Source organism: Sceloporus occidentalis, unplaced genomic scaffold (genome assembly GCF_023333645.1).
Source record: "Sceloporus occidentalis isolate IW3139 unplaced genomic scaffold, rSceOcc1.0.p SCAF_6, whole genome shotgun sequence".
In the NCBI taxonomy this organism is placed as follows: Eukaryota; Metazoa; Chordata; class Lepidosauria; order Squamata; family Phrynosomatidae; genus Sceloporus; species Sceloporus occidentalis.
Genome location: NW_028316986.1, coordinates 118,808,918 through 118,822,953, shown reverse-complemented (window position 1 = coordinate 118,822,953; position 14,036 = coordinate 118,808,918).

The following is a 14,036-nucleotide window of genomic DNA, read 5'->3' as shown; positions in this document are numbered from 1 at the left end:
TGGGTGGCATCTGAGAAGGGAGGTGTCACCCTGTGCACTGGTGGGAAAGGGGTGTCTTCCCAGTCAGGTGGCTCTGCAGATCTGACAGGAAAGGAATCTTCCTCCCTTTCCCACCTGGCCCTGCCAGACCCTGAAAGGTTGCAGGGTGTAGCAACAGCCTACTCCCACCAGAAGCTGGTGGTGGAAGGGGTACCTTCTGGGTCTGGTGGCTTTGCTACCCAGCGAGAAAGCAAGTCTCCTCCCTTTGCCATCTAGTCAGGAGGCAGGGTTTTAAAAAATGATCCACACTGTGTGTCAAATATATTAAATATACTACTGGGCACATCCAGACTGATAGAAAAATCCCAGATTTTGTTCCTGTTCTTTCCAGTTTTATACTGGGTTCTGGAGGCTTAAATTCATTTAGATTACAATAAGCTGACCTACAAATCTCTGTTCATACCAAGAGCTCACCAAAAATTTTCTGGCGTAAACAAAACATGTATTGATCTCCAAAATAAAATCAGAAAGAACAGGCCCAAACCTGGGACTCTCTATTCTTTCTAATCAGTCTGAACTTCACTTTGAATCACACTAGAAGTGATGCTGTAACTTATGAGCAGTGGGGGTGGGGGTATGACAGGAAGGAAGAATGACACTAATCCCTTTCAGAGTTGCCTACCTCTGTTTAAATAGATGAGGAGTAATGGTCTCTGAATTCCAGTCAATGATTCTTGCTATATAGTATATAGATAACATGTTTATTACTCATAATCATAGCACTGAATGCAAGAATTTGGCACTTAGAATCATAGAATTATAGGATCATAGAATGAGTTGGAAGAGACCACAAGGGCATCCAGTCCAACCCCCTGCCATACAAGAAGACACAATCAAAGCATACTCGACAGATGGCCATCCAGCCTCTGTTTGAAGACCACCAAAGAAGGAGACTCCACTACACTCTGAGGAATCATGTTCCACCATTGAACAGCCCTTACTGTCAGGAAGGGCTTCCTAATGTTGAAGTGGAATCTCTTTTCCTGTAGCTTCCATCCACTGTTATGTGTCCCATTCTCTGGAGCAGCAGAAAACAAGCTTGCTCCATCCTCAATGTGACACCCGTTCAGATACCTAAAAAGGGCTATCGTATCACCTCTTAACCATCTCTCCTCCAGGCTAAATATACCTAGCTCCCTAAGTCTCTCTTCATAAGGCATGGTTTCCAGACCCTTTAGAATGTTGGTTGCCCTACTTTGGACATGCTCCACCTTGTCAACATTCTCTTTGAATTGTGGTGTCTAGAACTAGACACAGTATTCCAGATGAGGTCTGACCAAAGCAGAATAGAGTGGCACTATCAATTCCCTTGATCTAGACACTATACAGTACTTCTATTCATGCAGCCTAGCATCACATTGGCCTTTTTAGCTGCGACATCACATTGTTGACTCAGGTTCAACTTGTGGTCTACTCGAACTCCTATATCCCTTTCACTCCTATAACCCTTGTTAAGCCAGGTGTTCCCCATCCTATATCTATACATTTGATTTTTTCTGCCTAAGTGCAGTACCTTACATTTCTCTGTGTTGAAATTCATTTTGTGAGTTTAGGCCCAGATTTCCAATCTATTAAAGTCCTTTTGAATTTTGATCCACTCCTCTGGCGTATTAGCTGTTCCTCCTAATTTGGTGTCATCTGCAGATTTAATAAATTTGTCCTCTATTCTTTCATCCAAGTTGTTGAGAAAGATGTTGAATAGCATTGGAGCCAGGACAGAAGCCTGTGGCACCCCACAGGTCACTTCTCTCCAGGATGAAGAGCAGCTGTCGGTGAGCACCTTCTGGGTTCAGTTTCTAATTTCTAATCCACCAAACAGTTGTATTGTCAAGCCCATATTTTACTAGCTTGTTTGCAAGAATGTCATGGGGGATCTTGTCAAGGGCCTTATTGAAATCAAGATAATCTGTACCTACAGCATTCCTTTTATCTACAAAACTGATAATTTTGGGGCTCGACAGACTGCCCCAAAAGGGCAGGCTGGAGCTGCCCGTTTTTGCTCCCAAGGGATGCTCCAGCAGCCCAACCATGCGGTGTCCTTCCGCACCAAAAAGAACCCAGAAAAACCGCATGGTGCATGCAGCCAATGCAATAAGTACACCATTGGCACACTGTCAGTGCATTGATGATGTGAGAGCGGCACTGCGGCATGCAGACACTGCACCTTGCTTGCATCATCATGGTGGTCCCCATGGGGACAGGAGGCTACCATGATGGTGGTGTCAGTATGGACTAAGGTTTGGGAGTGTGCAGTCACTGCGTGCTCCCGAACCCTAGAATTGGCGCCAGGATGGCACATCCCACCTGTTTGCACCAGGCCTTTGTCAAAAAAAGAGATCAGATTAGTCTGGCATGACTTGTTTCTCAGAAATCCATGTTGACTTTTTGTGATTATGACATTCCCTTCTAAATGTCCACAGACTCTGTTTAATGATCTGCTCTAGAATCTTTCCTCGTATTGATGTCAGACTAACTGGGTTATAATTGTTGGGATACTCTTTTTTCCCCTTTTTGAAGATGGAGACTCCTCCAGACTGCTAGGACTTCTGTTCTCCAGGATTTCTCAATGATTATTTCCAGTTGCTCTGAGATTACATTGGCCAGGTTTTTAAAATACCCTTGGATGTAGTTGTGAGAAGGCTGAGGCAAAAAAAAAAAAAAAAAAAGTGTTGAGGCACTTATAAAGGCAGTGAACTTATTAAGGCAGAGTCAGAACTGTGTATAAAAATGTTGCCATGTGGAAATAACTATATTTACACAAAGGAAAATATCCCAGTTGTACTTTTTGTCCTTTCACCATTAATATCTTTAAGATTGATCCAGAAATTCATAATCAGAAAACTAGCTGAATGAGAAACCTTCTGGAAATGACTCTAACATACTCACTAAGGGGCTTTGCATGCGGAACACTGGCCCTTTCCCTGCCGGATCAGGGATACAGTAACCACATGCCACACACCCAACCTGGCAGGTCCATGGTGCAAAAAGCCACAAAAAGCAGCTTCTTTTTGCATCACAGAAAGGGCACCATAGCTGCTGGTGCCACAGCTTCTTGGCACTATTTTGGTGCAGAGATTGTACATGCTGTGCCAAGGGAGAGCCATGACACCTCCCACCATGTGATGGGGCACGTGGCATCATACTGGCATGGGGGAAGAGTCGGGGCTCACGGTGTGCAGTTGTCACACCCCCACTGTGCCCCAATGTCAGTGTTTATCACTGGTCTGTTTAGGGCCTAAGTCAATGACATCCTAATTTTCTACATGCATTTCCTATCCACAAGCTTCTTGCTGATGATAATCTACTTATTAAAAGTGCAATGACAATAGATGCATATTTATTTAAAAAATGATTTTCCTACTTGGGGGAGGAAAAAGCTACCCAAGAAGAGGATTTGTGTGTCTTCAGGTTCTTCAGTCCTAGCAATGCAAACAATGGATCCTTATTTCACATAGCATAGATCATAACTACAGTATTTCCATGGTTTTATGTTTCTTATTCTCCTAAAGGGACTAGTCATTTTTATTTGATTCTTGTTCTAAGCGGAAATTGCCTGCAAGGTTTGTTGTTCTTTTTAATTTCATTTAAAACCTGTAAGGCTCTGCTTGCCTCACCAAGGCCCACCTCTTCTTTTCCTGAAGTAAAACATGTTCGGTGAATATCAACAGACCAGAACCAGCCCACAGAGAGAGCTCAAGGGCATGCTTTCTATCAGTGGCTCATCCCTCCTCCATGTTCACAGCTTGTTAAAGAGCCACAACCTGAACTCACAGGACAGGTTTCAACAGCAGGATAATTACTCCCCCTCCCCCACTTCTAAACAGCAACACAACAACAAAAGGCTCTTTACTGCAGACATACACTCTTTCTTTCTTTCTTTCTTTCTTTCTTTCTTTCTTTCTTTCTTGTGATTATGGATTTGGTTTAGTGTAGAGCTGTGGGAGATCACTCTAAGGGATGTGGGATATTGCTGGATAAGGTTGTAAATATATTGAGAGAACAGAGGCCATCTTCTGCCAGTTAGCTGGATGTAACAAGGGAGGAAGCCTTGTAGAAAAGATTGTATACTGTAATTGTGTGGTATGGGAGAGCTTAGTACAGTCTTTTCCTACCTGTGTGGTTTGTTGAAAGACTATATGTGGAGAGGCAGCAAGGTTTCTTATTCCTTTGTTTCTTACACCATTCAGTCATATTGAATTATGGTATAATAGTATAATTCAATATGCTGAATGCAATTCATTTTTGACATGATTCAGGTAGCAGAGAGGTGGCAGTATCATTTGCAAAACTGATCCCTCTGCACTGGGGTCACTTGTATCTCAGTACTTATGCACTGAAAAATAAATTTACATTTATGCTGACACATCCTTTATGCCTTATGGAATTTTTTTTACACCACATGGTCCTGTATCGGTATTCAGCATTTCCCCCCCAGTGTAATGCCAATATTCTGCAGTGACTACTTAGTTACATGTACATAACTAAGGAATTTAACTAAGACTTACCTCTGCCTCATTGAAGTCTCTTTTGAGATAAAGTCGGGTATTATCACATGCAAAATGCTGCTGATGCTGCCACCCAGCTGAATCCCGACCAACTTCTGGCTAGAAGCAGCGCTCAGCTGGCTGATTTGCAAAGCTAGCATCGGCAGCATTTTGTATGTGATAATACCCAACTTTATCCCAAAAGAGACTTCAACGTGGCAGGGGTAAGTCATGTTTTTAAGCCATTCAATAAACTCCTTGATAAAGTCTCCTGGCCAAACCTGCTCCTCCCCAGACCTACCTTAATATTCAGCCACCGAACTGGGTGAAGGACGTCTGTTCAGCTGCCAATTGGGGTGTAAGGAAGATGGCATTTCTGGCCCCCTCTCACCAGTGACTGAGGCTCCAACAAGGAACTGAAACTGTGGTCCTGCTTCTGATTGTCACAGAAATGTCATCTTCTTGCACCGCGATCAGCAGATGAGCAGATCTCCTTTGTATGATTTGGCTGCTAGCTGTTAAGGTGGGCCAAGGGGACAAGATGCTATAACCACAGAAGAGGACAAGGCACTGCAAAAGGTAGGGCATTCAAGAAAAATATAGGACGTTACCCCCCAAAAACTAAAAGCACTAATATAAATAAAAATTTATTCTTCTTGGGTTCATTTTGAGCATGACTTAGGTCTGAAACACACTGCAGAAATAATTCAGTTTGAGACCATTTTAACTGCCCTGCCTCAGTGCAAGGGAATCCTGGGAATTGTAGTTTATTGAGGCACCAGGGTTCTCTGACAGAGAATGCTAAATGTCTCACAAAACTACAGTTCCCAGAATTCCCTAGCATTAAGCCAGAACAGTTAAAGTGTTCTCAAACTGGATTGTTTCTGCAGTGTGTTTTGGACCTAGGTTACAAATCCATAACTGCAATTCGTAATGCCAGTGTTTCCTCAAAAGTAAGCCACTGTTAGTTCAAGAGTGTCTATTCCTGAGTAAAGGCTCATAGTATCTAGTTGAGATGTTCCACCCATCTCACTATGTAATACAGACACCACTGACTTCTCTTTCCAAATAGGGAATGATCGGTGTGTACTCATCATCTATCACACAGAGTATATAGGTCAGGAGGATATACTCTTTAAAGTCCTGTTTCTCAAAACATTCACACTGCTGCTGTTGATCTAGTGGTAGCAGCTGTTAGAAATGTATATGCAGAGAGAGATACAGTAACTATTGTAGGCACAAAGAGATTTTTTTAGTCTACTAAATAAAACTGTATTTTTCTTTGCCTCAGAGACCAAGGGTCAGCAAACTTAAGGTCTGTTGAATATAGGTAGAGCCTGGCCTCTGGAATTAAGGCCCATCTGGTGAAAATGGCTGAGAATACATCTCTTCATTAAACAATGAACTGTTAGCTTCAGTATCTGGGCTGACTACTGCAACTGTCATGGCAACAGACAGAAAGAGACAGTTTGTAAGGTAACATCCATTCTGGGTAGTCTACTTTTTCAGTCACCTGTGTCTCTGCTATTGATTTCTTTAAGCAATTTAGGCAATAATACCTTGCAGATCACATGTATGCACCACTTTTTGGGTTAGTGGGGGTTCCCCTTTATAGTGCATTGCCAAAGAAAACTCATTAGTACTTCTGGATTCAGCCAGCCACTTGAACTCAAATGAACAGAAGTTGAACAAAAGAAGCAGAATAATGCTTCTGTGAAACTTCCAGGGGGATTGCAATAAGAAAAGTTAACCAGAAGTTGCATCCAATGGCACTCTCTTTTGGTGCTCAGAAGGTACTGTTCAGAACCTTATCTCAGAGGCCTGTTGGACCTGCTGAGAATGTGTAATTGGCTACAGTCCTAAGCATGAATAGATGTGACCTTCCTTTTGAATAAACATATTTGAAATTGATAAAGGTGCTTTCACCTGGGAGAAGCAGGATTCTTTGTTCTTCTCAAAGTTTGCTTAGGTTCTAGAAACTGTCTTTCATTCCTGTATGAATGCACTGTTTCTGAGTGCTGTCTTGGGACCTTATCACACTAGATGAATCCTGCTCAGAAACAGGATTTAAAAGTAGAAAAAAAAAAAAGACAAATGCAGGAGGTTTTTCAGATGACATTTCTTCCAAACAGCAATAACATGAAAATAAATCAAACGGAAAGTGGATAAAAAGACACCTTTTTTACTTTTGGGAAGTTCCCGAAAGTAAAAAGGTGTCATTCTTGTCCACTTTCCGTTTGCTTAATTTTCACATTATTGTTGTTTGGAAGAAATGTCATCTGAAAAACCTCCTGCATTTGTCTTTTTTTTTTCTACTTTAAAAATCCTGTTTCTGAGTGGGATTTATCTAGTGTGATAAGGCTCTTAGAGTGCTTTGGTAACAGAAGTTGTCAGAGCAAGCCAATCCAAAATAGTTCTCTTCAGATAAAATTTTGCTCCCATCACTTGTGTCAGAGGCACACCCACAAAATGAAGCAGACACAAAAGTGACCCTAGCATCGAGGAGCTGCTGTGATGAATTATTTAATAGCACAAAAGAGCTGAACAATAGGAAACCATTTGCATTTTGTAAAGTGTTTTGAAATGCTTCTTTCTGTCTTTTATGTGAGTTTATTATTTTTTTTTCTCAGAAGTGCTCCATTAATTACATGAGTATTTATGGAGCATGTCACAAATATCCAACCAGTGTTTCAAGTGATGTTTCCATGCCATTTCAGGCTTGGGGGTAGGGAGGGACATAGTTCAAGGTTGCAAATTCACACAAAGAACTACTATCACATCAGTCATATTTTCCTGCCTTCAGCAGAACAGCACAGCTAGGAGTGGATTCCAATTGGTGCCTGTATATCCAGTAAATATACCAAAGTACTGCTTGCTGTCACAGAGGTGCCAATTAGACTGGTAATTTTTGTAACGTGGATATCAGTTTATTAGGACAAAGACTGGGACAGTAAACTCACAGGGAAAGGAATGGCTATCATATGTTAATGATTTCCTACTGCTACTGACCTGAAACAGATTAGAACCAGTGATGCAGGCATTAAAGCCTCTCTTTCCCATCATTAACTATACCCTGAAGCTACCTGGCCCCCCAATTTTCTTCTCTTCTCTCTTTTTTTGGTGCTTTGTCCTTTGAAATTGAACCTACACAATAGTATTCCAATTTAGCTGCCATTCTTGATAATATGGGCTGTTCATTCACTGCAACCATGAAGATAAGTAAGACACAAAGCATCGTTAACAGATTGTTTTTAAAAAGTCAATTTATTCCTAACAGACCTGTTAATAGGTAGGCTGATTCAAGTGAGTTTGGAAATAGTCATGTGTCATAGATGTTTGAAATGCACATTTGACTATTTGGTGTGAGATGCTATTAGTAGTGGGCTTTTTACTGTTTTGATGATGGTGTAATTGTATTTTCTCATCTTTCTGGCTCTCTCCTCCTGTCCATATTCTTTTACACAGGGAAAAGTTTACACTTATCTGAATGCAAGTGCTTGGGAAAGTTAAAATTAATTGTTATTTACATTTACATAAAAATGATTAATATTTTAAACATTTTAAACTAGAATTTGAGAGCTTCCTGGTATTCTGTCACCAAATGTTCTGCGTAGAAAAACTGCAGTGGGAACAGAATGATTTTGTGCTGCAGGACCATCCAGGAGCTGCATGGATTGCCAAACCCACAACGACCCACTCCCGCCCCCATGCACATACTCAGGAATGGCTGAAAGTCTACTTCTATTGTGAAAAATTGAGGGATCCCCCCCCCCCCCAGTATTAAACACTGACTCTCCTAAGTACAATTCACCCCTCCTTTTTTTTCTTTTTGGCCACTAAAATGGCAGTCCCGAGAATCCCGTGGGGTTCAGGAATTCAAAAAAGTCTTGGGTGATACATACAGCATCAGAGCCATGTCTTGCCCATCACTGATCTAAGAACTCTTTGCTCTTTTTCTCCTCCTCTTCATTGAGGGACAGCATTTATTATTAGTGCCATGTCAGATTTCACCAGGTGTGTGTGTATGTGTTTTTAGAACGTATTTTATTTGTTTACTAGTATTTATTAACCAGATAGCTGGCATGGCATAGTGGTTTGAGCATTGGATTATGACTCTGGAGACCAGGGTTCAATTCCCTGTTTGACCATGAAATCCACTCGGTGACATTGGGCAAGTCACATGCTCTCAGCAATGGCAAACCCCTCTGAAGAAACTTGTCAAGAAATGCCATGATAGGTTTGCTTTAGCGTCACCATAAGTTGGAAATGACGTGAAGGTACACAACAACAACAACAACAACAACAACAACAACAACAACAATTAATGAACCACTTCAATTCAAAACTTAGAAAGCATTAGATAGCAAAAAAGACACCCCCCAAAAAACCCACAAATATACACAATACACAAACTGATAAGCAATATTTATTTATGACACCACTTATAAGAAAAGACAATAATGCTTGGTAAGGTGGAAGGCAGTAGAAAAAGAGGAAGATCTCAGGGCCATGTCTTCTCATGGCCATGGTTTCCTTGCCTGAGTCTATCCATTACAGGTGGATAGATTCAGGCAAGGATGCCATGGCCCTAAGATTGCAGGACCTGAGCAGGGTTGTTGGTAACAGGGTGACTTGGAGGTCTGTCAGTCATAGGGTTTCTATAAGTAGAAGTTGATTTGATGACTAAAAAATTTTTATGTGGGCCATGAAATAGCTGGTACATTGGACTGTACAAGGAAGGATTAATTCTTTTGAGATGTAGTGCTGGAGAAGAGTGCTGATGATACTGTGGACATCTAAAATGACAAACAAGTGGGTCCTTGAGCAGATCAAACTTGAAACCTCCCTGGAAGCCTAGATGATCAAACTGAGGCTGTTATACTTTGGCCACATCATAAGAAGGCATAACAATAATGCTAGGAAGGGTAGAGGGCAATAGAAAAAGATGAAGATCACACACTAGATGGATAGACTCAATAAGGGAGGTCATGGATCTGAATTTACAGGACTTAAGCAGAGCAGCGGAGGGGTCTTGTAGGTATCTCATCCACAGGGTTGCCATGAATCAGGATCAGCACAAGGGTAGTTAACAACGACAACAAAGTACAAAAACAGGAAAGAAGAACAAACAAACACAAAGCTAGACAAATACTAAACTAAAAATTTCCTTTAAAGGGAATTTGCTCCTTTAGGCATGAGGAAAATGTAGGCAAATTTCAGCCACTTTCTTGGTGGGCATGGATTCCTCCTTTGCAATAACCTGGAATGGACTTTCATGATAAACATCCAATAGTCTATTCTCTGGTTGTTGCAAGAGGCAATCCACACAGACTGGGACATACTCAGTCTATCCAGATGATGTTAAGAGTCGGTTGTGCCTGGCTAAGAATGGCAACTATTCTCTGAAGCACCATTCTGTTAAGGCAGCATCTGGTGACTTTTGCATGTCTATTTGTAATGTCCTGTGAATATAACTGATGTACTCCAAGTGGCAGTCTTACAATTTGCTAGTAGAGGAGCATTTTGAGAAAATGATGCACATGTCCAGTGAGCTGTTGGGTATAAGAGACATGTGATTTTTGTGTGTGTGTGTCTAAGGCTAATGTGTAATACACTACAGTTACCCCTGAGTGGTACAACATGACAGTCATTCCCACTCACAGCAGTCCCAGATCTTTTTTCTGAGGGTATGATTCAGGATAGAAGTAACACAGTTTTAATTCGTGCTGTTTAAAACAACCTAGTTTTTTCTTTATCTTTGTGTTTACTTGTGTGTTTAGCGCTCAGGTTATAATTGCAATTGACTTAGTGGTCGAGGTGGATTAAGATGTCATTTACCTCCTTGTGTTGTTTGCCTTGAATATTCATAGATTTGCATTGTTTCTGCCTATTCTCACACATAAAGTGGGCTGCTCCTAAACACTGCTAGAAAATCAGGAAATATGGCCAATGCTGAGTTTAGCTGGTAGCCTTCAGGAAGACTGAAATCGAGAAACTGCTGCTGATTTGGGGCTGAGTGCAGAGTCCAATAGCAGCTGCAGGCAAGCCAGTGAAATAGAGGTTGCTCAGAAAATGATTACGAAGAAGCACAAATGGGCTGTAGACAAATGCCACACTACATCAAAACCTATTAGAAAGCAATACCTGCCACTCTGCACACGTAGTTTTATTTTGAGCTTGCATTACAGTGACATTTCCACTGTTGACAGCTCCTGTGGAACTTCACATATTCACCTAGCATAAGGTCATGGAACAAGTTCTGATTTCTACATGGCTTGGCATGGGGAACGATGCGTGTCTGAAATAATGAGGATGATGGTTATAGCAATACAGATAGGACTGATGTAGCCCACCCTTGCATCAACCTGAGTTTTCTCAGCCCATTCCTCACTTCCTGCCAAGTAAAATGGAAGAAGATATAATCTCCATTATGATGGTGACCAATGACTTTTAGATCATAGAAATGATGAGGTGAGTGTGCATCTGCAAGTTTGTTTATTTATTTATTTATTTATTTATTTATTTATGGGATTTATATCCTGCGTTTCTCCCAAAATGAGATTCAAGGCTGCTTAATGGACCAGATATGATTATAGGTGGCAGCTAATCAGAGAATAGGTACTCTCCCAGTAGGTATGATGCTGTGTCCATGTAACCAAAGAGAAAATATTAAACTGAATCTGCCCCAGAATTAGGAAACATAGGAAACTCAGTCCCAACATTGATACAGGGTAGAACAAGCCTCTGTGGTCTAAGGCGCAGAACCAGTTCAAAAATAATGCAGGATAACCCCAGGAAGGGATACTGTGTAGATTGGTCCCTTCTCAGAAGAGTTTGACATCAAGACATTATGGTAGTTAATATCCACACAACTCTCCTCCAGCATCACATTTCAAATAAATTGAATCTCTTTCTGTCAGCTTTCTTCACTTTCCTGCTTTTACACCTGTACATAGAAATCAGAAATGCTATGGCACAGATGATCTTTACATTTGAGAACCTCATCTAGTTCTCTCGTACCCAACCTTCCAAGGCCAAGTCTTCTGATTATTATTTTTTTGTCCCACCTGTCTAAATTCCTGTAGAGAATTGTAATGGCATTTAGTTCACAATTCAGAAACTGGAAGGGCAGCAGTTTTCAATACTGTGAGTGGGCTGTGTTTAGCAGGCAAGAATGTGGCCTCTGCTCTGATATTTTGGTCAATATCTGATTTATCAAGCTCTAGATAAGAAGACAACTACTTCTTCTTCTTCTTCTTCTTCTTCTTCTTCTTCTGGGTATATCACCTTTCCTACCGCGTGTGTGTGTGTTTTTGTGTTTTAATAGGCAGAACCTGTGAAGAAAATAAAGTCACGCGAGAAAAAGTGAGAAATCATGGGTGGGGAGATGTAGAGAAGATACAAGGGAGCAGAGAGTAGAGAAAGTACAAGCAGAGTAAGAATTACAAAATGGAGGCAAATTGCTCTGGATTGGAAGATAGCTCTGTCCTGGGTGAGGCAGGGAAGGAAGGTAGAAGAAGGGAGCAGAGGAGGCAGCTTGTCAGCCGAGCTTTGGCTTATGTGATTCCCTCGCTCCTTCTGGGTGGAGATGGGCATAACCCATCTATGTAGATTTCTCCTCACACCAGTCAGAGAAAGATATGTATTCAACATGTGTCTGAAACTAAGAGTTGGAGCATACCATTTATTATTTTTTTAGTTTGGGATGTGTGAGAATGGGCTATTGGCAGTGGAAGAGATTATTATTTCAATCATACTAGAGGTTTTTTAAGTTAAAAAGATTTCCACACTATATTACTAGTTGATCAAGTATCACATAGTCAACACAATAATTTTTGGTAGAGTGCAGCCAATCAGATCTGATGTTATGACAAAGGGAGAAGGAAGCCCATTGCCCTAATGGTAGAAGGGAAGTGGAAACACCTGTACACCCGCAACCAGACCAGTGATCTATCTCTTGCACTCTCGATGGCTTCATTGTTTTAATGTGTGTATATCTTGTGGATTGTTTTAATATGTGTATATCTTGTCCTTTTAAACTGTATGTATGTCCTTTTAAATTGATATGTATTTTAATTGATCTGTTTTAACTGATGTTAATTGTTCTTTTTCCCCACCTTGATCCATGGGGAGAGGCAGGTAAATAATAATAATAATAATAATAATAATAATAATAATAATAATTGTTTGTTGTCTGCCAGTACTGCATAGAGCAGGAATTAGAGCCATGCAGACCTGCAGATGTTAGATTGTAATTCCCCATTCCTTATCATTGATTATACTGGCCAGGGCTGTTGGTACTTGCTGACCACCAACATCTGGACAGCTGTATGATTTCCATCCCAGGATAATAGTAACCCTGATCCAACTGTGCTGTTGTGTTCCCCCAGTCCAATTCTGCCTGCCAATGAAATTTTCCTTTGCTCTTCAAATTTCTAGCATTTGTTGTTGTTGTGTGCCATCAGATGATATACAGTTTATGGTGACTCTAAGGTGTACCTATAATGCAGTTTTCTTGGCAAGGTTTGTTTAGAAGGGGTTTACCTTTGCCTTCCTCTGAGGCTAAGAATGTGTGACTTGTCTAAGGTTACCCAGTGGGTTTCCATTGCTGAATGAAGTGGAGATTCAAATCCTAGTCTCCACAGTCATAGTCCCATGTTCAGAGGACTACACCATGTTGGCATCCAGTTCCAGTCACACATAATTCTTTATGACTACTTGAGGCATTAATATGGGTGTGGATGTGCATTGAGTTCAAATCTCATTGAAAATAGTAAATTGCAGCTGCATGTCATTTGGATTTACATCCTGGGAGAGCATTTACGATTGTGGCAGTAGTGCCATGATTGTGACTACACAGTGTTAGTGAATATGAAACTGATACAGATCTGTAATTGCAGTGCTCAATGCCGGTTCTGGTAAGTACAGTTCAACTACAAGCCAAAACTTGAAGCTTTTGGCTAAACTGGAGCAGTCTTAAAAGTCAAACCACAGTAACAGGCTCACAAGTGAAAAGCCTACAGTATTTGAAATTGCTTGTTCTTTGGAAGTTTGGAATTTTGTACAGACTACAATCAGCACTTCAGGGGTTGTTCCCTTAATGCAGGCAATATCATTGAGATATGTTATTTTCCCACACTCCTTAGGCACTAAGTAGATGAACAAACAGGAAAAGAAAGTTAGGCTCCCTTTCAGCTTGATCACCAGCAAATTCATACCATGTGGGGGGAATTACACAAGATGCAAAACTGGTTTCTCCTGTACCAAGAGTGGGCCTTTATGAACTTGGAGGTGATGGTTTCAGACCTAATTTGTGCATTCACCTGACACAAAAGAAGTTCATGCAGCTCCTAAGTGATCTTTCAATGCAGAGGAACACCCTCATTAGTTTTCCTCACCTTCTCACCTGCTTTCATTAAGGCACATTCTTTACAGTTCCAATTGAACAGTAGGGAACATTATGAGCTGACTGAGAAGCATTTCCCTTTGTTAACAGGGTTTTTTCTTTTTATC